Source organism: Pinus tabuliformis, chromosome 1_2, assembly GCF_031772625.1.
Source record: "Pinus tabuliformis cultivar Carrire ecotype Pingquan chromosome 1_2, CPIR1, whole genome shotgun sequence".
NCBI classification, from domain to species: Eukaryota; Viridiplantae; Streptophyta; class Pinopsida; order Pinales; family Pinaceae; genus Pinus; species Pinus tabuliformis.
In genome coordinates, this window is record NC_142298.1 from 854,879,860 (window position 1) to 854,907,434 (window position 27,575).

Here is a 27,575-nt window from a genome sequence, read left to right on the forward strand (position 1 = left end):
AAAATGGATCATGATAGTCTTAAATACTTTTTAGGACAAATATTATCTTTAGAAGAACAGAAAAAATGGGTCATAAATATGTTGGGTTATGACTTTGACATCATCTATAAAAAGGGAAGCAAAATTTTGTTGCAGATGCACTCCCAAGAAAGGATGAGGATGTGGAAGCATTGTTTTGTGCTATTTCTATTATCCAACTAGACTGGATAAACAAAGTAAGGGATGAATGGAAGAAGGACGAATAAGTGTGGCCACTCATTCAAAATTTGCAAAAGATCCCAATTCAAACAATATTGCCAGAACTTGAAGAGGAAGGAAAAATCATATTGGAACGTGGAGCAGTCATAGAAACAAGAACCCAACAGCCACAAAATTGATCAATTTCAAAGTATCTCATCAAGTGGACTGAAGATTCCACATGGGAGGACAAGAATTTTATACAGAAGCATCAAGAACTACTCAAGCATTGAGGACAACACTTTTTGAAGGAGAGGGACATGTTAGGCCCCTATACTACTAGTGTAACCACTTATTGTTATTAGTAAAACCCCCTTATTATATTGTTGTACCCATGTAGTCCCCACATTGTTACTATTGCGCCCCATAGAAGCCCACTATTGTTATTATTGTGCCCTTACATTATTATTGTTATGTCGGCTCTGATTATTATGACCCCTTAGACTCCTATATATAGAAAGTAGGTCTTGTCATTTGTATCATCCAAGAATTGTTCATTTGTGTAATGTAAAGGAGGTTTCCCCCTCGAAGAGGCTGAATTCTAAGGCATTGATCTATCTTTTCTATCTTTTTGTGAGCTGGTTTCATAATAGAATTGGCTAAAAAAGTATGCAGTCACATGGAGGCCTTGTTGTGAGAGCAACTGGAGGGTTACAATCTCATGGAGGGTTTTTCATGGGAGCTAATAAGGGTCTAGTTCAGTTAAAAAGAAAGTTAACTCAAGGGTTAGGCACCTAGAGTGGTTGGTTAGCCCCTTAGGGTCCTGTAGCTAAGGAGGAAGGCTAATAAGGTTTTTGTTGTGTTGATTCCACTTCCTTTACTTGGTTGATCTAGGAGGTTGAGTCATATCATAGTAACTCTTCATCACATATTTACCTCAAAATACCAGTTAGCTTGTGTTAATTTTAGGTATGTTCTATGCTAGAGAAACTTATTTCAATCTTCACAATTGGCTCAATATCTTTTGCAGATTAGAAATCACATCAGCATTAAAGTAAATTGCAGATAGAACATAAATATAAATCGAAGAAGACAAGCCTAGACAAGAGGACACAAGATGTGGTGCTAGCCAGGGACAAACCCCAATGTGGGGAAACCCTTGATCAATTCTTCTTATATGTTCTTCAATAGTTCAGCAGAGAGAGAGAGAGATAGTACATTTACAATAGAAGTCAACACTTTGAATTATCTAGATAAGAGCATAGATCATCTCTAAGAAGATGATACATGAGATCAGTTGAAGACATGCTGCTTCAACTAATTCTGCAAGGTGACTCCTTCACCCATCGTTGTGTTACATGTCGTCATCATGTTGCACCTCACCGTGCTACACCATGCTGCACCCATCATCACTATGTTGCATCTCATCATGCTTCATTAATCATGACTGTACCCATCACTGTACTGCATTATGTGCCATTGCTGCACCATGTTGCCATCCTAACCTATGTGTTGGCTGCACCTTGCTTGCTTGTTGTCCCTTGCTTGCTTCTTGTCCCTAGCATGCTTGTTTTCCTTAGCATGCTTGTTGTTGCATGCTAGTTGTCCCTAGCATGATAGCTGTAACATTGCATGCTTGGTGTATTTGTTGCTAAGTACCATAAAACTACCCCAACATTAGTTAGCTATCCCTTGCATGTTGCTCCCCTTCAGAGGCAAATGCTCTGGCTGTTCGGCAGTTCCCGGTAGTTCTGGCAGTTCTGGTTGTTCCCGGTAGTTCCAGCTGTTCCTGGCAATTCCAACTATTCCCAGCAGTTCTGGCAGTCCCTGCAGTTCCGGCTTTTCCGACAGTTCTGGCTTTTCCAACAGTTCTAGCTTTTCTGACAGTTCCAGTTTTTCTGGCATTTCCAGCATTTCTGGATTTTCCAGCTTTTCTGGCAGTTCCAGCTTTTCCATCTTTTCCGACAGTTCTGTCTTTTCCGGTAGTTCTGGTAGTTCTGGCTTTTCCATCTTTTCTGGCAGTTCCAACTTTTCTGATTTTTCTGGCAGTTTCGACAGTTTCGGGTTTTCTGGCAATTCTCGCTTTTCCAACTTTTCTGGTAGTTCCAGCTTTTTTGGATTTTCTGGCTTTTCCAGTAGTTCCGACTTTTCTGGCAGTTCTGGATTTTCCGTCTTTTCCGGATTTTTGAGCAACATAGAGCTTATTCTCCCATGAATGAATTTAGATCTAGTGCATGTTATCTAGGGTAGCATATACCCTAGGGCACATCCTCTATCTCTCATCTTCATCAAACACAAAACAGGATGAAGTGAGATCACAAGAGTGGGTGTGTGGGTGACAAATGAATTCAAGTACTCTTCTATTTATACTAAAATGTAGAGGTTGAATAGACATGACTGTTGGTCTTCTGAGCCTACATAAGTTGCTGGCTAACCTGACAATTTGTCCATAATCAAAATAAATTCATATCTTCATAAATACTTATCGGAATAGGATGATATTTAGATCAATCCTACACCTCTCGATGAGAGGGATCTAAGAAAAATATCAGCTGCCATAAATAAGATGACCCACATGGAGTTTGGCCCTAGTTTCCAATTTTAAGACTCCCTCTCAACTAGGGAGAACTCCATCCACTGATCCATATGTCCAACTATACTATCTCTGCCATCAATGCCCTGCACTACTATGCTCTGCTTTGAACTACTGAGCTCTGCTTTGATTTGCCTTGCTGAACCATGAAGAAGAAGAATTGATCGAGAATGTCTCATACCATTCTCTAGTCACCCAATGTCAGTTTCATCTAAAGAGAGTGTGTCACATCACTCCTACTAACTCAAAGTCGGTTTTATTGATCCCAGATCAATATCACAAGAGAGTGTCTCAAACCACTCATACTGATCCCAGATCAATGGAGTTCATCCTAGCATAGGGAGTACGGTAGATACAACGATGCGTCCATCGATAGAGCTACTATGGTACCTATCCTCATTTCCCTGCTCATTGATTAGATGAGAGGTACTTCCCATGAGTCCCAAACTGCATGGGTAGGATGCCTCGACAAGAGAATGAATCATCCTATCCATAGGAGAAGGAATCATCCTATCAGTGGATACCACAAAGAACAAATCATCCTGGCCCATAGTCGCCACGGAGAACAAATCATCCTATTCCATAGTCGCCATGGAGAACAAATCATCCTAGCCCACAAGAGAACGAATCATCCTATTCCACAGTCGCCATAGAGAACGAATCATCCTTTTCCACAGTGGCCACGAAGAATGAATCATCCTAGCCCATAGGAGACCAAATCATCATGTTTCATATTCATCACGGAGAATGAATCATCTTGGCCCATAGGAGAACAAATCATCCTATTCTCCAGTCGCCACGGAGAAACAATCATCCTGGCCCACAGGAGAACGAATCATCATGCTCCATAGTGCACCACCAGGGGAGGGTGAGTCGCCCTGTGGTCGTATGTTGCTCCAGTAAGTACCCCAAGCCCCCCAAAGCTCCCAGAGATCAATGCATGCAACATGCATGACCCTTATAAGAAGGTCTCTCAACGACTCCAAATTTTTCGGGAAAGTTACAGATTTGACCTTTCCCCGGGGCTTTGACAAAAAATTTCTGCAACCTGTAGATTATTCTCAATGTGATGGAGCCTCCTTGCTCATTGACTTACCATATCCCAGATAAGGCAGTATGTGATGTCTATCTGCTGGAGCAATCATCAAATATAGGATTCCTCAATAATCAAATACCACCTTTGGTTGTCACAGAGAATCACAGTGGTATTCATCATGTCTACAAATAGCTCACTTAAGAGCTTCTGCAACCATGCAGCTTCACACGAGATCATACTCATAGCTGTGTATTCAGTCTTGGCGGTGCTTATAGCAACTGATTTCTGCTTCCTGCTCATCCATGATATCGAAGCAGAATCCAAAGAGAACTAGCACTGAGAAGTGCTCTAGTGATCCTCCACACTACCTGCCCACTCAGCATTCGAATAATCATGCAGTTTCATATTTCCGGTAGTGTATCTCAATCCATGAGAGATTGTGCCCCGAAGATATCTTAGAAGATTCTTGGCACCAATCCAGTGAGGCTCAACCAAATATGAGCTCACCATTATAACTACAAAACATATGTCCGGACGGAAGTTCACCAAGAACATCAACGCAAATGAGTTTATGAAACTTAGAGGCATTTCCCAAATTTGGTTCGACATCACTACCATATAACTTCTGAAAGTTAATATCCTCGAGGTAGTCACATGTTTGAAGTTTATCATTCCACATTCGGAATCCAACTCCCTCTTACTTCTGTAAATGAGAGGGTCTGCACCTGTCAGAAATAGGTCGTCCTCATAAGGTGCCGGTATGAGAGGTCTATCATCCACAACCTTCGTGTAATGGTTTGGATCGGTTTCACTCCTAGTGAATCTCAGCTTCATATGACAACTATCAATCCTCTCATACTATGCCTAGGGAGTTTTGCTTCAAGCCATAGAGGGCTTTCTTCCACCTGTATACATGAGATTCCTAATCATGAATCTCAAACTCCTTGGGTTGTTCCAAACCTATGGACCTGCTACATGAGGGGAATGGTCCCCTTGTAATATTTTTCTTTGGTACATCTCAGACATGTACTTTCATGCTCTTTTTGAATTCAGGCATCCCTGTCACCATCTGACTCACAGACCTTCGATGCTATGTGTCAATGGACATGGTCCCCAATGGACTTCCTGCAACTTGATACAACCCTAAACTCAAAAAAATCTTTGAAAATTCTATTTTCAAACATGTACCTTTTCATCGATGACTGCCACCCTGAAACATTTGACTTCCATTGCTGAAATGGACACCAGGTTCTTCTTGCGATCAGGTACATAAAGGATTCTGTAAATGAATTGAGTTACCCTCTTTCAATTGAGGGATAACATTCCCTACACCCTTTCCAGGATAGGTGGCATTGGCCCCAAGTATAATCCCACGATTGTTTCCATCTATACCAAATTAGAGAGTGCACCCATCTATCCGATGAAGTGCCTTGAAGCACTACAATAAATAAGCCAGATTCCCAAAGAATCTAAAGGAGAGGGCCAATACAAGATAATGCTACTTTATCTTGTCAGAAACAACATTTGATTCTTCATACCTGGGTTCCTCGCTTTCTTTGAAGAGTCGACCATTTCCTTGATGAAATGCATTACTTGTCATTCCTTTGATCATTGAAGATGTCTCTGGAATGATTGTTATCTTCATCAAGAGATGTGTCTCTACCATTTGGACACTCCTTCGCATAATGGCCGAACTTATTGCAACCAAGGCATCCGTCTTTCCTTCCACCCTTAGATCCAAACTTCCCAATTAAGTGATCTTTAGGTAGGCCGTCAGAAACTTCCACTGCACCATTCTGATAATATTCTCTACTTCGACTTCACCCTCGGTGAATTTGAAGAGGGATGAGGAATCCACTGATCCTTTTGTCCTTTCCCAATTGTCTTCACTGGTTTCTCTTTCACTTTTGCTTGGGCATTTTCTTCACCTCAGCTATGATACCATGCTAATTTTAGGTATGTTCTATGCTAGAGAAATTTATTTCAATTTTCACAGTTAGCTCAATATCTTTTCCAGATTAGCAATCACATCAGCATTAAAATAAACTACAAATAGAGCATAAATATAGATCGCAGAAGACAAGCCAAGACAATAGGACACAAGATATGGCACTAGCCAGGGACAAACCCCAATGTGGGGAAACCCTTGATCAATTGTTCTTATATGTTCTTTAATAGTTCAACATAGAGAGAGAGAGAGAGAGATAGTACATTTACAACAGAAGTCAACACTTTGACTTATCTAGATAAGAGCATAGATCATCTCTAATAATATGATACATGAGATTAGTTGAAGACATGCTACTTCAACTAATTCTCCAAGGTGACTCCTTCACCTATCGTTGTGTTGCATTTCGTCATCATGTTTCACCTCACCGCGTTGCACCATGCTGCACCCATCATCATTATGCTGCATTTCATCACGCTTCATTAATCATGACTGTACCCATCACTGCACTGCATTATGTGCCATTGCTACACCATGTTGCCATCCTGACCTATGTGTTGGCTGCACCTTGCTTGCTTGTTGTCCCTTGCTTGGTTGTTGTCCCTAGCATGCTTGTCGTCCTTAGCATGCTTGTTGTTGCATGCTAGTTGTCCCTAACATGCTAGCTGTAACATTGCATGCTTGGTGTATTTGCTGCTAAGTACCATAAAACTGTCCCAATGTTAGTTAGTTGTCCCTTACATGTTGCTCTCCTTCAGAGACATATGCTCCGGTTGTTTTGGCAGTTCCCGGCGTTTCTAGCAGTTCTGGCTGTTCCCGACAGTTCCGGTTGTTCTTGGCAGTTCTAGCTATTCAAGGCAGTTCCGGCAGTCCTGGCAGTTCCGGCAGTCCTGGCAGTTCCGGCTTTTCCCGCAGTTCCAGCTTTTCTGGTAGTTTCAGCTGTTCCAGCAGTGCTGGCTTTTTTGACAGTTCCATCTTTTCTAGCAGCTCTAGTAGTTCCAGCTTTTCCGTCTTTTCCAATAGTTCCAACAGTTCTGGCTTTTCTGGCTTTTCTGACAGTTCCGACAATTCCAGGTTTTCCGGCAGTTCCAACAATTCCGACTTTTCTGGCAGTTCGGGATTTTCCAGCTTTTTCGGCAGCTCTTGCAGTTCTAACTTTTCCGACTTTACGGATTTTTTAGCAACATAGAGCTTATTCTCCCATGAATGCATTTAGATCTAGGGCATGTTATCTAGGGCAGTGTATACCCTGGGGCACTCCCTCTAGCTCTCATCTTCATCAAACCAAAAACAGGATGAAGTGAGATGAAAAGAGTGAGTGTGTGTGTGACAAATGACTTTAAGTCCTCCTCTATTTATACTAAAATGTAGAGGTTGAATAGACATGACTGTTGGGCTTCTGAGCCTACATAAGTTGCTAGCCGACTTGATAATTTGTCCATAATCAAAATAATTTCATATCTTCATAAATACTTATCGGAATCAGGTGATATTCAGATCAATCCTACACCTCTGGATGAGAGGGATCCAAGAAAAATATTAGCTGCCATAAATAAGATGACCCACATGGAGTTTTTCCCTAATTGCCAATTTTAATAGCTTGGGTAAGTGTCGGAGGAGGGTGTTACACCTATAGTTGAGAGGGTGCCCATTAAAATTGGTCTTGGGATAAAGGAAAAAAAAATATATATAGAACTCCTAGGAATCAATAAACACAATAACATCTTCGGTCATTCCTTTATGTGCTACTGTAGATCTATCAACAAGTTGTAGCACTTTGTTGGTCTTCCTTAGAGATCCTTAAAGATTGAGTTTGAGCATAGTCTCCTTAGTCATGGCATTTATTACAACTCCCATGTCAATGAGAGTGTTAGTAACTAAAATATCATTGATGTGGAGATCTAATACTAAGCTCCCAAGATCTAAGTATTAAGGGATGATGACTCTCCCAAGCAGAAGATCAACTAGTTATCTTATGACATTGATAGTAGGGGCATCTCATTTACTCCTTCATGGCATTATAAGAAATCCCTTTTTGATGGAATTATTGTATAAAAGAACATCCTTGATGGCTTGAAGTAGAGGGATCTTGACACACAACATTTTTAGTTCTCCCAAAAGTTTGGCTTCTTCTAGGGTGTGTGCTTTGTGAGTGGTCAACCTTTTAGGATAGGGAGGCTTATTTTGGGTGAATTCAGACATATTCCTTCTCTTCCTCTAGATTTTATGTTGGATAAGATAGATGAGCATCCAGAAGGACCTACCCAAACATAAGGTTAATATCTTTAATTTATACAACATAAGTTGGATAGGTAGTTTCTCCACTATAGATTGGTTGATCCTACTTATGTTTTGGATTTGGGTTTGGTTGGGCAGACATATGAGGTTTTTTTGGAGGATTATTTTTGGGTACTTGGGGTTGAGGAGGAGGCATCAAGGTAGGTGGTTGGGATACCTGAGGCATCCATTCTAAAGATGGATTATCCCATTTAGGACGTTGGTGTGAATATGGCTAGAAAGGAGGAATAACAATTTGGGGAGAATAAGGTTGTGGAGTGGGCATAGACTGGGGTGAAGGGATAGAGAACACGAAGGTTGATAATATGCATTGTAATTTTTATTGAAGGGAGAGTGGTAATTCTTATCTTGTTGAAACTACCTAAGGGCTTGTGGTGCCTTTTGATTAACAAAGAAGAGCTACTCCATGCTCCCTTATGCTCTTGACACTTTCAAAAATATTAAATGTGTACATTTGTTAGTGGAGTGATTTTCTTCACATACTAAACATAGTTTTATGACATCTAAAGGACACTCATTACTAAGATGCATTTTAGTGAATTTAAGGAGAAATATAGCTAATGTCATTTCTTCTTCTTCTTGTTTCCTCCTAACATGTAGTGTATCTATTTCCATAGAAAAGGTGTGGCTGATCTCATTCTTTAGATCCTATAACATAATTCCTATCTCATTCTCAGTAATTGTGGAGGAGGAAGAGGGGCTTATGAATCCTTTGTTTCCTCTACCTCCTTTACTAGCAGCCTTTGAATGATTTGTGAATATCATTATGATATCATCATAGATGAGCTAATATATGCCTCCATTATCTAGTAGGTTGATTGTTTCCATCCGTTCTCTTACTCCTAATAATCAGACTAACATTAACAAATCTGGATCTAGAGTGTGGTTGCGTCACTCTTCAGTAACTCAACTGAAATATTTCCTCAAAATATTCTAGAGATTGATCTACTCCTTGAGTCATTGTAAATAGCTTTTCTCTATTGTCTCTTGCTTTGTAATAATATTGGTAATTAGTGTTGAATGATTTTTTCATCTACTCCCATGAAGTGATGGTATCCCCTTCTAGGCTCATGAACTAATGAAGGGATTCATCCTTAAGAGTGGAAGGGAACAATTTGAGATTTTTCTCATCAATTGTGTATTGATAAGCCTTGCAAAATATAACAAACTCAAACATAAAAGTGTCAATTTATTTAGTAATTAAACTATAGAAGAGCGGAAGGAAAGATGGATTGATTTTATTCGTTTTTTCTTCTCCATTTGTTTGTCTAATGAGGAATGTGAACACTTTAGGTTTCCTTTTTTCAGCCATGGTATTAGTGGGTCATGAAGGTCTATCTCCTTTTGCAAGCTCCTTTGAGATCCTCGATTGCTCACCTAAAAGGACCTTAATAGTCCTTATGGATAGGGTTGGAGGATCATAATCACCAAAAAGAGGTTGACTACCAATAGAAGTGGTAGTTTTTGATAATAAGTTTCTTTTTTTATCCCTAACTCTTTGAGGCATAAAATAAAAAAATATATATTCTATTTTTATAATTTTTTGGAATGAAAATGCTAATGCAATGCAATTTTTCTATTTTTGAAAATGAAGAATACCTAATGCAAATTCTATTTATTTTACAAAATTGAAATAAAATAAGAGTATATTAACTATGGAACAATAGAGTACATACTTATACACCTCCCCAAAAATGGCACCAAAAAGTGATGGCCCTCAGTATTGCAGCAACAATGGTGCAACTCCCAAAGGTCTTAACTTTCAAGTTCAATTCAGGTTTCATGAAAACTTAAGATGGGTATAAATTATGTGTGCAACAAGCAATATATTTTTCTCTTTCTTATTTTGATATTGGTGGAGGTACTAAGATGAGATCTAGTTACACATATATCATTCTGATTATTTTATGCTACAAGAAAAATCTAAAATTGCAGGAAATGAGAGACAATTTTCAAACCTATGTTAATTTTCTTGCAAGGAGGAATGTCATCTTAAGTATGATGAAATGAAATCATATATAGTCTACTTTGCAAAGAAATAAAACTCACAACTGAAATAAAGCTTGTAAGTAACAAGCCCTAATTTTCCATGAAAAGGCAATTTCTATAGCAAACTAGGTCAAAGAATATAGTTGATCTCTTTTCTACTAAATTCTATCTTCATGGTTCAAGGGATTTTGTAACACATCAAATAATGTGAATCATGATTTGGATGCAAGTTACGAAGAGTTCCAGAAGAAAAATGGAAACAATGACAAGAGTCTTTTTTTTTCTATAGGAGATAGTCCAATGAGCAATAAAATGTGTTAAGGACGAGCTTGGAAAGAAAAAGGAGGAGGATGAAGGCTAAGAAATGAAAAATAACTCATGTCCATGTCATCAAATTGGTGGTAGAAGGATTTATTTAGAAAAATGTGTGGTTTTAGAGTCTCTTGTACCTACAAAAGCAAGGGACTATGTAGTCACAACGAAACAACAATGATGGATATCAAATAAATATAAACAACTAAAGTGGTCTCAGATGCATAAATAAATGGGATAACTGAACAATATAATCACTATTGATTTTACCATTGAGTTCACAAATATTGTGTAAGAAAATATTGTTCAGAAACAAATTAATTAACCCTACATAAAAACAATACTTTCAAGTAAGTTGCAGAAATGAAAAATTTCATAAATAATAATGATAGAGAAGGGGTATTGAGCACATTTGTTATGATCTAACTCAAGTAATCTCAGATCACTAAAAGAGAAACAAAATAAGAATTTAAACCAAAGTTGTCTTTGGTTAATTGAATAATTGTTTATACATAGTAAAAAAATTTACAACTTCAAAAAAAGACGTTCTACACTACTATCCTCTTGCTTCTATTGAGTATTATCTGCCTAATGGGCTACGTTAACCCTCTATTTATACGAAATGAAATAGGGGCAGCCTCGAATACTACTTTCTCTACAAAACTCCTAGAAGACAGGATCATGCTCCCTAAATGACCTCACAACTACAAGGAGAAGTGTTTATTTCTCCAAGCGATTTGAGTTCGAATATTTCATACCAGGGGATAAGTCCCATGAATCTCTTAAACTGGATATATTGATACTATGAAAAATATTCTCAATATACTACATCATAATCATTTTAGGCACGTAAAGCATGTTAAATCTCTTTATCCTCCATAGGAAGTCACTTAGGCTAAGAATTTGTTAACAAATGAAAAAAGGATTAATATAGTTTTTATGTTCCTAGGAAAGGTCATATGGGACTTATGTTTTACCTAATTGGGAGGCCCATCAAGTAATAAACAAAGAAAATTTTTAATGGAAATCAAGTGGAGTAAACTTCTCTATCCTCCTTCTCTCTTGAATGTGTCTCCTTAATACCAGAGTATGTGGTACTTTTTCTTCTAGTTCATGTTCTTTCGTAGTCTAATTCATCATCCTTCAATTTAATCTTTACCTTCCTTCTTTATTTCTCCCATGGTAGGAATTATTATTTATTGACATCTTTTATTTCTATAAATACCACGTCTATACACAACCTTCTTAGTTTCTAGGTTTCGATGCTTATATCCATTTTAACGATCTTTATATCCAATAAATATACACTTTTCATCTTTCTTATCTAAATAATTCCTATTAGTTGACATCCTCATCAATGTAGTATCTGGATCCATAATGATCCACTAATATTTGCCCACCAATAGATCTTCTATTTTGAGTTTCCACAACTGAAATTTTTGTCAATTGAATTTCTTGATCTCTACCTTTGAACTACTCAACATTTTGTTTTATCATAAGAAATGATACCATGGATCTCCCACTATAACAAGGTTTTCCATAAGCCAAGAAAAACCCATCAGCCACAAAGATGTCCCCTTTAACCAAAATTAGTTGTATGCCAAATTGCATATTTTTCTGTAGATTCAACAGCTCATGTGATATACTAAAACACAAGACAAGAATCTACTCTACTTTTCACAACAGAAATAAAATTTTATGTATGAAAAAAATAAGTAGAAAGAGGAAGAATATCAATCGCACGTAACACAATAATTCTCTAGGGAAAGCAACTGCTAGAAACCCCAATTATCTATATTGCATTAACCAGAAGATCTGAGAAGAAAACACAATGCTTGTTCACACTAGAACAATTCCTGCACAAGTATAATCTAACTCTTCCTCACAAGCCGTCTGAAGCCAACACTTAGCCCATTATGTTGCATGCCAAGCCCCTACTTCCTTATTCTCTTGGTCAAAGAATTTGGATGAATACAATATGCTATGCTCAAACTTGAGCTCAACCAGCACAAGTATTTTCTATCGTGTGCCTGATTGACTTCCTTTGGCTAATACTTAGCTAAATTTCCAAGCCCCCAAGCTTCTAATTCCTTACACAATTCTTCAGATAATTAGCCCATATTTATTGGGAAATTCCCAACCCATAACTACACAATCCATCATAGGCCTTCCACTGATTGCATGCACCATATGTACAGCTCGGAAAATTATACAACGGATAGTACATTGTCCCTGAACTCTAACCTCAACTAGGTCTTCCTTTGAACTGACATGTATGAGTTATTTATGAGTGAATATTCAATTAATTGGCGTGGTACTAGTGATGCACTGGTGTACTACTCCACTACTAGACCTATACTAGTTCCTCCTACAGTTAGAACTCTTTTAACCAACTATAACTCAGTTAGATTGAGTTATCTAATTACAACTCAAAAGAACTCATCCTGGACCCCTAAATTTTAGGAATCACTCTACATAACTCTAGATAGACTTCCAATTTGGATTTACTAAATTAATTAAGTCACTTTAACTTCATGAACTATTACAAGTTTCTATGAGAATAGGATTATAATTTAATTCAAGGACAAATTAAATTAGAATTTCTAGATGTTAGTTTTAACATTTCTTGTTGATATCTTCAACACAAATGTAGGTTTTAACCTTGCATAGTTAATATCTTCAAATAGATTATTAGGAAAGAACAAAAAATATCTAATGACACACACATATTAACACAAAAAATAACCCTATAAAAACAAAATGGGCATATATAGAATTTATTTTAAGTATATTCTCAATTTAGAGTGTTACAATCCAATATCTATATTCATTGACATCCATAAACTACCAATCCATTTACCCCAAGAAGGTATACAACTAAAGTTCCTTAATAAAAATTACAAGACCATGGGTTGAATCACCTTGCACCAAAAAATTACTAAAAGTGAAAATCACTTTCTGAAAACCACAAAAAATGCATGCACAAAACACACAATTTTTTCGGGGGGATGATGCCGTTAAACCCAAAACAAGAGGTTTTTGCCTTCTGTGACCCCACAGTTGTAGTCAACACAATATGCATTGCGTGGGGATAATCATGCAAGGAATATAACACATGCACAATAAAAAATATGTCAGTATTCATATAGTCAAAATCGTCATTCTTCTCTTGTTTTGTTAATGATATTGTTCTCGAAAATCTAATAAAAATATCCATTACAAAATTAAAGTTCACTAGTGATTATGTAAAAGTTATGAGCTTACCATCAATACTGATAAAACTAAGGTTATGATAATCAATGATTAAAAAATATATAAATAAAAATATAAATATATCCTTGAATTTTGTATTATGTTAATGCCCTTTAAGAGGTGCTATCTTACCCGTCCTCGGGTATTGATTTAAATTATTAATTAAATTGGAAACACAATGTTAAGAAAAGAAATGATACTGGTTAGAAAAATTATTATGGCCCTGAAAATAAATGCAAAAAATGTTATAAAATTGATGTTAAAAAAAAATCATTTCAAACGTTAGTTATCTTGGTTATTCTGTGTGGTTATTAAGTTTGGGCCAGTAATACCACACCTAGGATTTGGAGTAAAAATTCGACCAATCCAAAAGCACTTGCTGGTCTATAATTTAAGTCCAAATGCAACACTATTACCCTATTCCCATTATTTAAGGCTGACGTACTTACATGGAGTGTTTACACATGATTAGATTTTGTGTTACAAGCACAACTACTCAAATTGAGGAAATATAGGCTCCATGTTATTGCTTCTAGTATGAGAAAAAGCTACCATAAGTTTAAAAGAGGAGGATTTCGAGATTTTAATGCTTGGCTAACCTCTTGGAACATAAAATAATAAAATCAAAATAATAATATCAATATTATTAAATCTTACATTTCTATTTCTATTAGATTTAAAGATCAGATTTGGAAGATAATGAAACCATTAACAAGAAGAACTTGAAATAATATAATTTTTTATAAACACTAAATCAAAATTATTTTTTTAAATATTATAAGGTTAAAGACAAAAATAATACTTCCAAAGATCAGATTTGGAAGATAATGAAACCATTAACAAGAAGAACTTGAAATAATATAATTTTTTATAAACACTAAATCAAAATTATTTTTTTAAATATTATAAAGTTAAAGACAAAAATAATACTTCCAAGATCCTATCAATGCTCATGACCTTCCTAGTTTGACCTTCCTAGTTTAATTAGTTTCTAGAAAATTCATAAATATCATTGAATCATTAAATTTATAGAATTTGTAATAAAAATGAAGTTGAACATGACCACTATTTTCTTTTAACTCATATAAATGACATAACTTTACTCAATTTCATAACTTAGTCACTTTTTTCCCATGAATATTATTTATAAAAACTTGGTTCTTTCATTTCCACCATATTCATATATGGAAATGATATTATAAAAAGATATTTAATTTCATTCATTTTATATGTTTGAAATACATTTATAACTCCATAAGACATTAAAAAACAACACCATTTATAATAAAATGAATTAATAATAATCTAAAAATCAATGCAAAATAATATTCACATGTCTTAAAAGGGTAAAAGAAAAATCTTATCTACGAATGTCAACAATGTAGAGCACTAGTGTCTACTCCTTTATGATGGTCAATATTCATTCTTGACTTGTTCATTAGAATTTCCCTTGGCCTCAATGGTTATCTTGGCTACCTTTGATTCATGACTAGTTCTTTCTTTAGCTTGGGTTTTTCCTTTTGTTCAAATGAATTCTTGCCTAGCCTCACTAATGATCCTCAATTTTTCTATGACAGTTAGTTGATGTTTTCATGTAACACATCAAATAAAATGATTATGAAACAAAAAGTTTTTAGTTATTTTTAATGTTTCGAATATTCTTCACACATGTCTAACCAGGGTGACTTCTCTTTTAAAGGGAGTGAAGGAAATAATAGATACCATAAAGAAAGAAATCATGAATGCTCATCTTTTCATTGGATAGCCCTATGTCTGAGCTTCATCCAACATTTTACAAAACAAAAAAGAGGATGTATTCCAAATATCCTTTTTTTCCCTATGTACCTTCATTACTTCCTTTTTATCATTATTTCCATTATTCATGTCATTTATCCATTTTCTATTTTCGCCATTAAGTGTTATTTTTGTGTGAAATTTTCTTACTTCCTCTTCCCTCTTCATATTCGGCTGCACATTACTTTTTCTCATAATGGCTTAGCACAATGATTGGGCAATGAGGCAATAACCAAAAACTAGATTATGCATAGGGTATGCAAGGTTCATTGTCTCTTTCTACTTCATATACAAGTAATATAAGGAGTTCATTTACTTATATATCATTATAAACACACTCCCATAATGCATGTGGAATGGGTAGGCTATATTTATAAATCAAAAGATAAATATTAATGTGCAGTAGATCAATTATTCACAGATCACTTAATACAGATCAATGGTTATTGAGTCACAATTTTTGAAAGTCGTAACTTGAGTTCTTGATGTAAAATTTCAGTAACAAATACTTTGTTTGAAAGCTAGAAGCATGAACAACACACTAGGAGTGATTTGCATTGATAAATTTATAAATATCATCTTAGAATATTAAAAGAGAAATCCTAAACAATTTTGGTTTTATCGACAAGTTGTTTTTTGAAAATGGTTTACAGAAACATAAATATGGAATATATGAAGTAGAAAATAGCTTGGAGGGTCAATTCCTAAAATCATATTTTTAAAATGGATCTTCATTGAGTTAACAAAAATAGAAGAAACCCAACTATCAAGTACTTATAAAGATTAAGAGAAGATTATGAAGGGAGAAAATAAAATTCTAAAAAGAGGTTGTTGATTTTTGGGGTTTTTGTTGAAGATCAGTTTTCCTTCCCAAAAGATTATGGAAACTAGCCTACTCGACTTTCCCTCTAATATTCTCTTCTACATATATACTTACATCATATTTTCTATGTATGCTCAATTACAGGAAGCTTTAGGTTTGATTGTGTCGTCTTATCTCTTCCCAACATTCCATTTTATATTTCAACTCCAAGGGGGCAAGATCCCTACTTGTATCAAAGAAAATGAAGTTTCAATATAGTTTGTCTATTTGTAATTTAAGAGACAATTTTAGTTTTTAGACAATGTTAAACATATCATATTAAGATATTATTATTAATTTATCCCACAAATAGCTATACAAGTTTCATTTTGCAAGCATGTGTATCTATGGTGTGTCATTAGATTCTTGTGCAATTGAATCTTTAGAAACTTATTTGATTCCAATGTATGAAATCATTCAATGTTATTTGAAGATTTTTCCATAGTATTTTATTTAATTATTTTCAACTTGCAAAGTCATCACTGATGCAAATTCACATTAGTTTGAGGAAGACAAAATACTTATTGAAGGTAAACCCCAGTACATATACAAAAAAAACCTTTATTTTCATTACTATTTCTTGCATGATTAATTACTAAATTCAGTGTATGGGAGCTTTGTTGGAATATTCGTTGGGGTTTTTTGTCTAGAATTTATGTTAAAATTGGCAACTAGGGCCAAACTCCATGTGGGTCATATTATTTTGGGTTTTTGTTGAAGATAAGTTTTCCTTCCCAAAAGATTATGTAAACTAGCCTACTCGACTTTCCCTCTCATATTCTCTTCTACATATATATTTACATCATATTTTCTATGTATGTTCAATTACAGGAAGCTTTAGGTTTGATTGTGTCGTCTTATCTCTTCCCAACATTCCATTTTATATTTCAACTCCAAGGGAGCAAGATCCCTACTTGTATTAAAGAAAATGAAGTTTCAATATAGTTTATCTATTTGTAATTTAGGAGACTATTTTAGTTTCTAGACAATGTTAAACATATCATATTAAGATATTATTATTAATTTATCCCACAAATAGCTATACACGTTTCATTTTGCAAGCATGCGTATCTATGGCTTGCCATTAGATTCTTGTGCAATTGAATCTTTAGAAACTTATTTGATTCCAATGTATGAAATCATTGAAAGTTCTTTGAATATTTTTCCATAGTATTTTATTTAATTATTTTCAACTTGCAAAGTTGTCGCCGATGAAAACTCACATTAGTTTGAGGAAGACAAAATACTTATTGAAGGTAAACCACAGTACATAAAAAAAAAAAAACCTCATTTTCATTACTATTTCTTGCATGATTAATTACTAAATTCATTGTATGGGAGCTTTGTTGGAATATTCGTTGGGGTTTTTTGTCTAGAATTTATGTTAAAATTGGAAACTAGGGCCAAACTCCATGTGGGTCATATTATTAATGGAAGTTGATATATTTCTTGGATCCCTCTCATGAAGAGGTGTAGGATTGATCTAAATATCATCTGATTCTGATAAGTATTCATGGAGATATGAATTTATTTGTGCTATGGGACAATTCGTCAAGGTCGGCCAGCAACCAAATAACCCCCTCTTGTGCTCTACATTTTATTATAAATAGAAGAGGACTTTAAGTCATTTGACACACACTCACTCTTGTGACCTCTCTTCATCCTGTTTTGGGTTTGATGAAGATGAGATCTAGAGGGAGTGCTCTAGGATATACGCTGCCCTAAGATAACATACCCTAGATCTAAATACAGCCATGGAAGAAGCCTTATTGTTATCATGGAGAAACACCTACACTGGCATGGAAATAAAGCCCTAACGTTGAAGCCTCCTAAATGCAGTCATGGAGCAAGGGTTCTAATGTTGTCATGCCCTAAATGCAGAGAGACCTAAGCTCTGTCCTAAAGGAATCATGGCTGCAGCCTAATGTTGTCATGGTGATGAACTTATGGAGATGACCTTAACATAGTCTCTTAGCCACAACACTTAAGGTTTCCGTAGGCCACAATCCATGAGGGTATGTATGCAGCAAGAAAGGATTCATATCTAGCCCTAGCTGTTGTCCTATATTACCCTAGCCGCAATCCTAAAGGGTTAGCTAAGACACAGAGCAAGAGGCCTTAACCAGCAGCATGTGAAGGCCTAATCTGAAGTTCAAAAGAGCCCTAATTTATGTTCAAAGCATGACCCTCATACACAGTCAAAGACTTCTATACACTAGTAGAAAAATTAGTTTGTAAAGCTCTTATATGCAACAAGAAGAAGGAGCCTTTTGGTAACAAAAAGGGTCTCTATTCTAAGACCAAAAGTAGTGGAACTTCCAGCATGGAAGAGAAGGACTATCATTGTTTAGAAGTTGTCATGGAGGAAACCTTATTACGTAGCTCTTATCTGAAGCTAAGAGAGGCTCATTAGTAGCCTTGTATTGCTATCATGATTTGTTGCAAATGATAGTGTGGCCTAATTAAGGATTGTCTAGTTTGGGTCTGCTTGAAGGAATTTGGAACTATAGCCTAGCTGCTTTGCTAGGCTGCAAGCCATAGCAAGAAACTAAGGCTGATATACATTTGCAGCATGATGGAGCAACATAAGTATTGTAGTAGCAAGATGTAGCAACAAGGTATTGCAGCATGATGGAACAACAGAATTATTGTAGCAAGCATGATGTAGCAACAAGATATTGCATCATGATGGAGCAACAAAAGTATTGCAGTAGCATGATGTAGCAACAAGATATTGCAGCATGATGGAACAACAAAATTATTGTAGCAAGCATGATGTAGCAACAATATATTGCAACATTATGGAGCAACAGAAGTATTGCAGCAGCATGATGTAGCAACAAGATATTGTAGCATTATGGAGCAACAGAAGCATTGCAGCAGCATGATGTAGCAACAAGATATTGCAGCATGATGGAGAAACAGAAGTATTGCAGCAACATGATGTAGCAACAAGGTATTGCAGCATGATGATGATGTATTTAGTATGCCTTGAGTGTATGATTGGGTGAAACACAATGACAGGTGAAAATGATGATGAAGTGAAGCATAACAATCATTGAGTATAGATCAATGATGGTGCAGCCCGGTGAGGTGCAACAAGTGGACGAGATGTAGCACTATGATAAGTGAAGGAGTAACCTTGGAGAATCAGTTGAAGCAGCATGTCTTCAACTGATCTAATGTAGATATAGAAATTCAATGTGTTGACTTCTGTTGTAAATGTACTATCTCTCTCTCTTAATATTGAACTATTGAAGAACATATAAGAAGAATTGATCAAGGGTTTTCCCACATTGGGGTTTGTCCCTAGTTAGTGCCACATCTTATGTCCTCTTGTCTTGGCTTGTCTTCTGCGATTTATGGTTATGTTCTATCTACAGTTTAATTTAACGTTGATATGATTACTAAGGTGGAAAAGATATTGAGCTAACTATGAAAATTGAAATAAATTTCTCTAAGCATAGAACATACCTAAAATTAACATGGTATCAGAGCTGAGGTGAAGACAAAGCCCAAGTAAGAGTGAAAGAGAAATCACCAAAGACAATTGGGAAAGGACAAAAGGATCAATGGGTTCCTCATCCCTCTTCAAATTCATCAAGCGTGAAGTCAAAGTAGAGAATATTATCAGAGTGGAAGCTTCTGATGACCTTAAGATCACTTCAATGGAAGTCCAGATCTAAGGGTGGAAGGAAAGGCAAATGCCTTAGTCACATTAAGTTTAACCATTATGCGAAGTAGGGTCTGAATGGCAGGGAAACATCACTTGATTATGATAACAATCACTCCAGGGACATCTTCAATGATCAGAGGAATGACAGGTAATGCAGGTCATCAAGGAAATGGCCAACTCTTCAGAGAAAGCAAGGAACTCTAGGTATGAAGATTCAAATGTTGTTTTTAGTAAGATAAGGAAGCATTATCTTGCATTGGCCCTCTCCTTCAGATTCTTTGGGAATCTGGCTTATTGATTGTAGTGCTTCAAGGCACTTCATCAGATAGAAGGGGGCATTCTCTAATTTGGTAGAGATGGAAACAACCATGGGATTATACTCGGAGCCGATGCCACCTATCTCAGAAAGGGTGTAGGAAATGTTACTCATCATTTAAATGTGGGTAACTCGATTGATTTACAGAATCTCTTTTACGTACCTGATCGCAAGAAGAGCCCGGTGTCCATTTTCACAATGGAAGTCAAAGGTTACAAGGTGGCACTCATCGATGGAAAGGTATGTGTTTGAAAATATAATTTTCAAAGATGTTTTTGAGTTTAGGGTTGTATCAAGTTGCAGGAAGTCCACTGGGGACCATGTCCATTAACACATAGCACCAGAGTTCTGTGAGTCAGATGGTGATAGGGATGCCTGAATTCAAAAAGAGCATGAAAGTACATGTCTAAGATGTATCGAAGGAAAATCTTACAAGGGGACCATTCCCCTCATGTAACAGGTCCACAGGTTTGGAACAACCCAAGGGGTTTGAGATTGATAATCAGGAATCTCACGTATGCAGGTGGAAGACATCCCTCTATGGCTTGAAGAAAAATTCCCTAGGCATAGTATGAGAGGATTGACAGCTGTCAGATGAAGCTGAGATTCACTAAGAGTGAAGCTAATCCAAACCATTGTTTGAAGGTTGTGGATGATAGACCTCTCATACTAGCACCTTCTAAGGACGACCTATTTCAATCAGGTGCAGACCCTCTCACTTACAGAAGTAAGAGATAGTTTGATTTCAGATGTGGAATGGTAAACTGCAAGCCTGTGACTACCTCGAGGATCTTAACTTTCAAAAGTTTTATGGTGATGATGTCGGACCAAATTTTGGAAATGCCTCTGAGTTCGATAAACTAATTTTCATTGATGTTCTTGGTGAACTTCCATCCGGACATATGTTTTGCAGTTAGCATGGTGAGCTCATATTTGGTTGAGCCTCACTGGATTGGTGCTAAGAATCTTCTGAGATATCTACGAGGCACAATCTCTCATGGATTGAGATACACTGCCAGAAATATGAAGCTGCATGATTATTCGAATGTTGACTGTGCAAGTAGTGTGGAGGATCACTAGAGCACGTCCCAACATTGGTTCTCTTTGGGTTCTTCTTCAATATCATGGATGAGCAGGAAGCAGAAGTTGATTACTATAAGCACTGCCGAGACTCAATACATAGCTACGAGTATGATCTCGTATGAAGCTGCCTAGTTGTGGAAGCTCTTCAGTGAGTTGTTTGTACACATGACAAATACCACTATGATTCTCTATGACAACCAGAGGGGGGATTCGATTATTGAGGAATCCCATATTCAATGATTGCTCCAGCAGATAAACATCAGATATTGCCTTATCTGGGATATGGTAAGCTGGTGAGTGAGGAGGCTCCATCACATTGAGACTGACGTACATATCACAAACATTTTGTCAAAGCCTCAGGAAAAATCAAATCTATCATTTTCCCGAGCGACTTGGAGTCGTTAAGAGATCTTTGTAAAAGGGTCCTACATGTTGCATACATTGAGCTCTAGGAGCTCTGGGGGGCTTGGGGTACTTACTGCAGTGACATGTGACCATAGGGCGACTCACCATCCCCTGTTGGTGCACTATGAATAGGATGATTAGTTCTCTTGTGGGCCAAGATGATTCATTCTTCATGGCGTCTGTGGAACAAGATGATTAGTTCTCTTGTGGGCCAGGATGATTCGTTCTCCGTGGCGACTGTGGAACAGGATGACTAGTTCTCATGTAGGCCAGGATGTTTAGTTCTCGATGGCATCCACTAGATAGGATGATTCGTTCTCCTGTGGACAAGATGATTAGTTCTCCTGTCAAGGCATCCTACCCATGCAGTCTGGGACTCATGGGAAGCACCTCTCATCTGATCAAAGAGTAGGGAAATGAGGATAAGGACCATAGTAGTACTATCGATGGACACATCGTTGTATCTACCGTACTCCCTATGCTAGGATGACCTCCATTGATCTGGGATCAATGAAATTGATCTAGGATAAGTATGAGTGGTTTGAGACACTCTATTGTGATATTGATCTGGGATCAATAAAACTGACTTCAGGTTAGTAAGAGTGATGTGACACACTCTCTTCACATGAAACTGACTTCAGGTCAATATAGAATGGTATGAGACATTCTCGATCAATTCATCTTCTTCATTGTTTAGCAGAGTAGAGTAGAGAAAAGTAGAGCGCAACAAAGCATAGCAGTACAGGGAACTGATGGCAGAGATAGTACACTTGGACATATGGATCAGTGGATGGAGTTCTCCCTAGTTGAGAGGGAGTGTTAAAATTGGCAACTAGGGCCAAACTCCATGTCGGTCATCTTATTAATGGAAGCTGATATTTTTCTTGGATCCCTCTCATCGAGAGGTGTAGGGTTGATCTAAATATCATCCGCTTACGATAAGTATTCATGGAGATATGAATTTATTTGTGTTATGGGACAATTCGTCAAGGTCAGCCAACAACCAAATAACCCCCTCTTGTGCTCTATGTTTTAGTATAAATAGAAGAGGACTTTAAGTCATTTGACACGCACTCACTCTTGTGATCTCTCTTCATCCTGTTTTGGGTTTGATGAAGATGAGATCTAGAGGGAGTGCCCTAGGATATACATTGCCCTAAGATAACATACCGTAGATATAAATACAACCATGGAAGAAGCCTTATTGTTATCATGGAAAAACACCTACGTTGGCATGGAAATAAAGCCCTAACATTGAAGCCTCCTAAAATCAGTCATGGAACAAGGGTTCTAATGTTGTCATGCCCTAAACGTAGAGAGACCTAAGCTCTGTCCTAAAGGAATCATGGCTGCCGCCTACCATTGTCATGGTGATGACCCTATGGAGATGTCCTTAACGCAGTCTCCTAGCGACAACACTTAAGGTTTCCCTAGGTCGCAATCCATGAGGGTATGTACACAACAAGAAATGATTCATATCTAGCCCTAGTTGTTGTCCTATATTACCCTAGCCGCAGTCCTAAACGGTAAGCTAAGACGCAGAGTGAGTGGCCTTAAACAACAACGTGTGAAGGCCTAATCCGAAGTTCAAAAGAGTCCTAATTGATGTTCAAAGCATGACCCTCATACACAGTCAAAGACTTCTATACGCTAGCAGAAAAATTAGTTTGTAAAGCTCTTATATACAACAAGCAAAAGCAGCCTTTTGGTAATGAAAAGGGTCTCTATTCTAAGACCAAGAGTAGTGGAACTTCCAACATGGAAGAGAAGGACTATCATTGTTTAGAAGTTGTCATGGAGGAAGTCTTATTACGCCGTTCTTATCTGCAGTTAAGAGAGGCTCATTAGTAGTCTTGTATTGCTATCATGATTTGCTGCAAATGACAGTGTGGCCTAATTAAGGATTGTCTAATTTGGGTCTGCTTGAAGGAATCTGGAACTATAGCCTAGCTACTTTGCTAGGCTGCAAACCATAGCAAGCAGCTAAGGCTAATATACATATTGCAGCATGATGGAGCAACAAAAGTATTGCATCAGCATGATGTAGCAACAAGGTATTGCAGCATGATGGAGCAACAGAAGTATTGCATCAAGAATGATGTAGCAATAAGATATTGCAGCATGATGGAGCAACAAAAGTATTGCAGTAGCATGATGTAGCAACATGATATTGCAACATGATGGAGCAACAGAAGTATTGCAGCAAACATGATGTAGAAACAAGATATTGCAACATGATGGAGCAGCAGAAGTATTGCAACAGCATGATGTAGTAACAAGATATTGCAGCGTGATGGAGCAACAAAAGTATTGTAGCAGCATGATGTAGCAACAAGATATTGCAGCATGATGGAGCAACAGAAGTATTGCAGCAGCATGATGTAGCAACAAGGTATTGCAGCATGATTATGATGATGTATTGAGTATGCCTTGAGTGTATGATTGGGTGAAACACAACGACAGGTGCAAATGATGATGAAGTGAAGCATAGCAGTCATTGAATACAGATCAATGATGGTGCAGCTTGGTGAGGTGCAACAAGTGGATGAGATGCAGCACTACAATAGGTGAAGGAGTCACCTTGGAGAATTAGTTGAAGCAGCATGTCTTCAACTGATCTAATGTAGATATAGAAAGTCAATGTGTTGACTTCTGTTGTAAATGTACTATCTCTCTCTCTCTCTCTCTCTCTCTCTCTATTGAACTATTGAAGAACATATAAGAATAATTGATCAAGGGTTTCCCCACATTGGGGTTTGTCCCTAGCTAGCGCCACATCTTGTGTCGTCTTGTCTTGGCTTGCCTTCTGCGATTTATGTTTATGTTGTATCTGCAATTTACTTTAATGTTGATATGATTGCTAATGTGGAAAATATATTGAGCTAACTATGAAAATTGAAATAAATTGCTCTAAGCATAGAACATACCTAAAATTAACAATTTACCTATTGCATTCATCCAAGGCCATAATGAGAGCCTTTCACATATTAAACTAGTACTACCTCTAAAAAAATAAAGAGAGAAAATTGGTACTCTCTAGGATGTTTACTCTTATCATTGATAGTAAAAGAGATCAACAACTTTGTATGCAGGCTTGATATCCATATTTTAACTCTTTGTTACATTTTCTTTCCTTTATTCTTATTTGGTTAAAGTTCTCGAGCCTTCCTCTTTAGTTTTGGAGTTATGATTCACTAAGAATTCATTAGGATGTGAAACATTGTTGCATCATCACATATCTACATATTTGTGTTGATATGGATTTCAAAAACGGATTTCAAATAGAAATCAATTTGGTTACTAAAAGCTAAAGATGTATCTAAAATTTAGACTATGAAAAACTCTTCTTCATATATAGGGCATGTTATGAAATGGGGCATGCCACAATCTAATTTATTACTTTTTCATAATGATGGTTAATATTGGAAGTCTCAATAGACATCTACTTTGTGAGATGGTGTGAAGGAGTAACACCAATGGGTCTCTCCTTTGATTATCTGGGATCCATCGAAGACAATTTCACCCTTGCAATTGGCTCCTGCAAAAAAGGCATTATACTAAAAAAGTCTAAGATAACTAACATATCTAGTTAGTGTCATCGTCGAATAAGTCATTTCTTATGACAAATAATTGTCCACAAAATCCTCCCCTCTCTCATTTTCTAAAAAAGCCTTAAAAAGGAAAGTAAAGTCCCTTCTTGATAAAGTAAACATCTCCTCCTAAACCATGTGGATGGGGCTAATCAACTAAATGAATAAAAAATAGAAACGAACATGAAATAAAATTAATAATAATAATAATAATTATAATATAAAATAATGAAAATATAATATTTATATTATAATATCATCCTAACCCTTATTATTAGTTTAACAATTCCCCCTCCCCGCGTGATGTAGGAGCATTGACACACCCCAAGTCAGAATCCACCATACAAGATTTTGGAAGGAGGAAAACATGGTGGAGGACATGGTTTGTTACTTTGTTGGCATGAAATTTTTGTTTAATGTTGAAACCACAACCCTTAAAGCATTGGTTAATCGATTAAATCATGTATCTAATTATGAGCCACCTCACTCATAGAATATGGTCAATCTGCTATAAATAGGGAAGTTGCACGATTTTAGGAAATTGTTACAAGATTTTAGGAAGAAAGAATGGATATGATATGATCCATTCGATGTATTGTATTCTCTATAGATTATAGTCTTCGACATTGAAAAAGGAAGCCACTGAGATGAGATGGGGATCAGGCCCACGGTGATGTCACTATAATGTAACTCATAAACCTCACGAAATGATTGAGGGAGGTATTGCATTATGAAGAGTGATTAGAATAATATGAATTTTCTGTTTTGTTGAGTTATTTTTGTTGTTTAATTACGGTGTGTGAATGTTGAATGAGGTTCCTATGAACTTCGTTATAAACTAAAGCATTACCAGGTATGATTTTATTGAAAAGCGATTAACAAAATAATTATGTGTCCTTGCAACTAAGAGTTGAATGATTTATAGGTTTGCACCAAGGAGAATGAACCTGCATTCTAATGCTGAGAATGATCCATGTCAATTTGGTGAACACCCATTGTAAAGGCCTGCATCATAATTATGGCTATGATTATGAGACTGCAACCATCGATCACGAGAAGGATCGATGGTTGGAAGGAATACTGGATCATGGATATTTTGCATGCAAATTAGCATGAGCTCAGTGTGGCGAGAAAAATTGTTGCAGCCTTTTGGCCTGCAACTTTATTTTAATCCCTCAATGAATCGTTGGCTATATTGTTCGGTAAGAATTTTAAAGAAATTTTATTTGGAATAACGCAGTTGTTCAAGTTTTATTGAGAGTTTTTTTCAACAATATTCTCTTTATTTGAAATTTGTTCTATGACTTTTAATTTAACATTGAAAGAATAATACACGTTTTTTAAGTGTAATTTATGTAAAAAAAATTGAATAAACCTATATAGACCTGAGTCCCTCCAGATAAACCCAGAAATTATGAATGAAATTTGAGATTTTGTTTTCCGTACATATATAGGTAAGCCAGCGTGTGAGTGTTTAGTTTTCCTGTAAAGTTGGATTGTTGGTGTGAGTTTTATTTATTTCTCTGTGTGCCTATATGTTTGGATTGACTCCATGATCGGCTTGCAGACGACATATTTTTTCAATTGCAGAAGACGAAATTATTTCCATCGCTATAAATTTATTCGATCCTATCAGGACTGCCATGTCCAAAGAATAAGCTATTGACGGTTTACTTTGGGCCATGAAAGCCTGTGTCGATGGGAGAGCGAAATTCAACACTTGTTGAAGTACTTAGACTGCTCGTTTCCCCAGAATCTGCGATCGGAGCTTTACGGCAGCTGACGACATCCATCCCCGCCAATGGTTTGTATCGCCGCAGTCATTAATTGTTTTTTCTCTGGAAAGTTATAGAAATTCTGGTCATATTTTTTTCCCAAAAGTCATAGAAATTATGGTTATATTTTGAGAAAATCTGGCAAGGATTTTTGTCAATCCAAATTATAGTAATTAAACTTTAAAATCTTAAGTGTTTTAGAAATTTTTGATGGTGCTGAATCCATTTCTACCGTCAAAAACACCATTCAAAAACTATATCTGCAAAAAATTTTGACCACTTTTGACTGTTAGAACAATTCCTCCACCTGACTCCTTTGATATCTGTCGAGTTACTTCCCCATCTCATGAGTGTGCCCAGAAGTGGTTTGTTGGGTGCGCAGCACGCCATTGTGTCCACTATTTGCCAATTTCAATGTCCAATAATATTAGAAAAAAGATAATCTAACGAACATCTTTATGTTGATTTC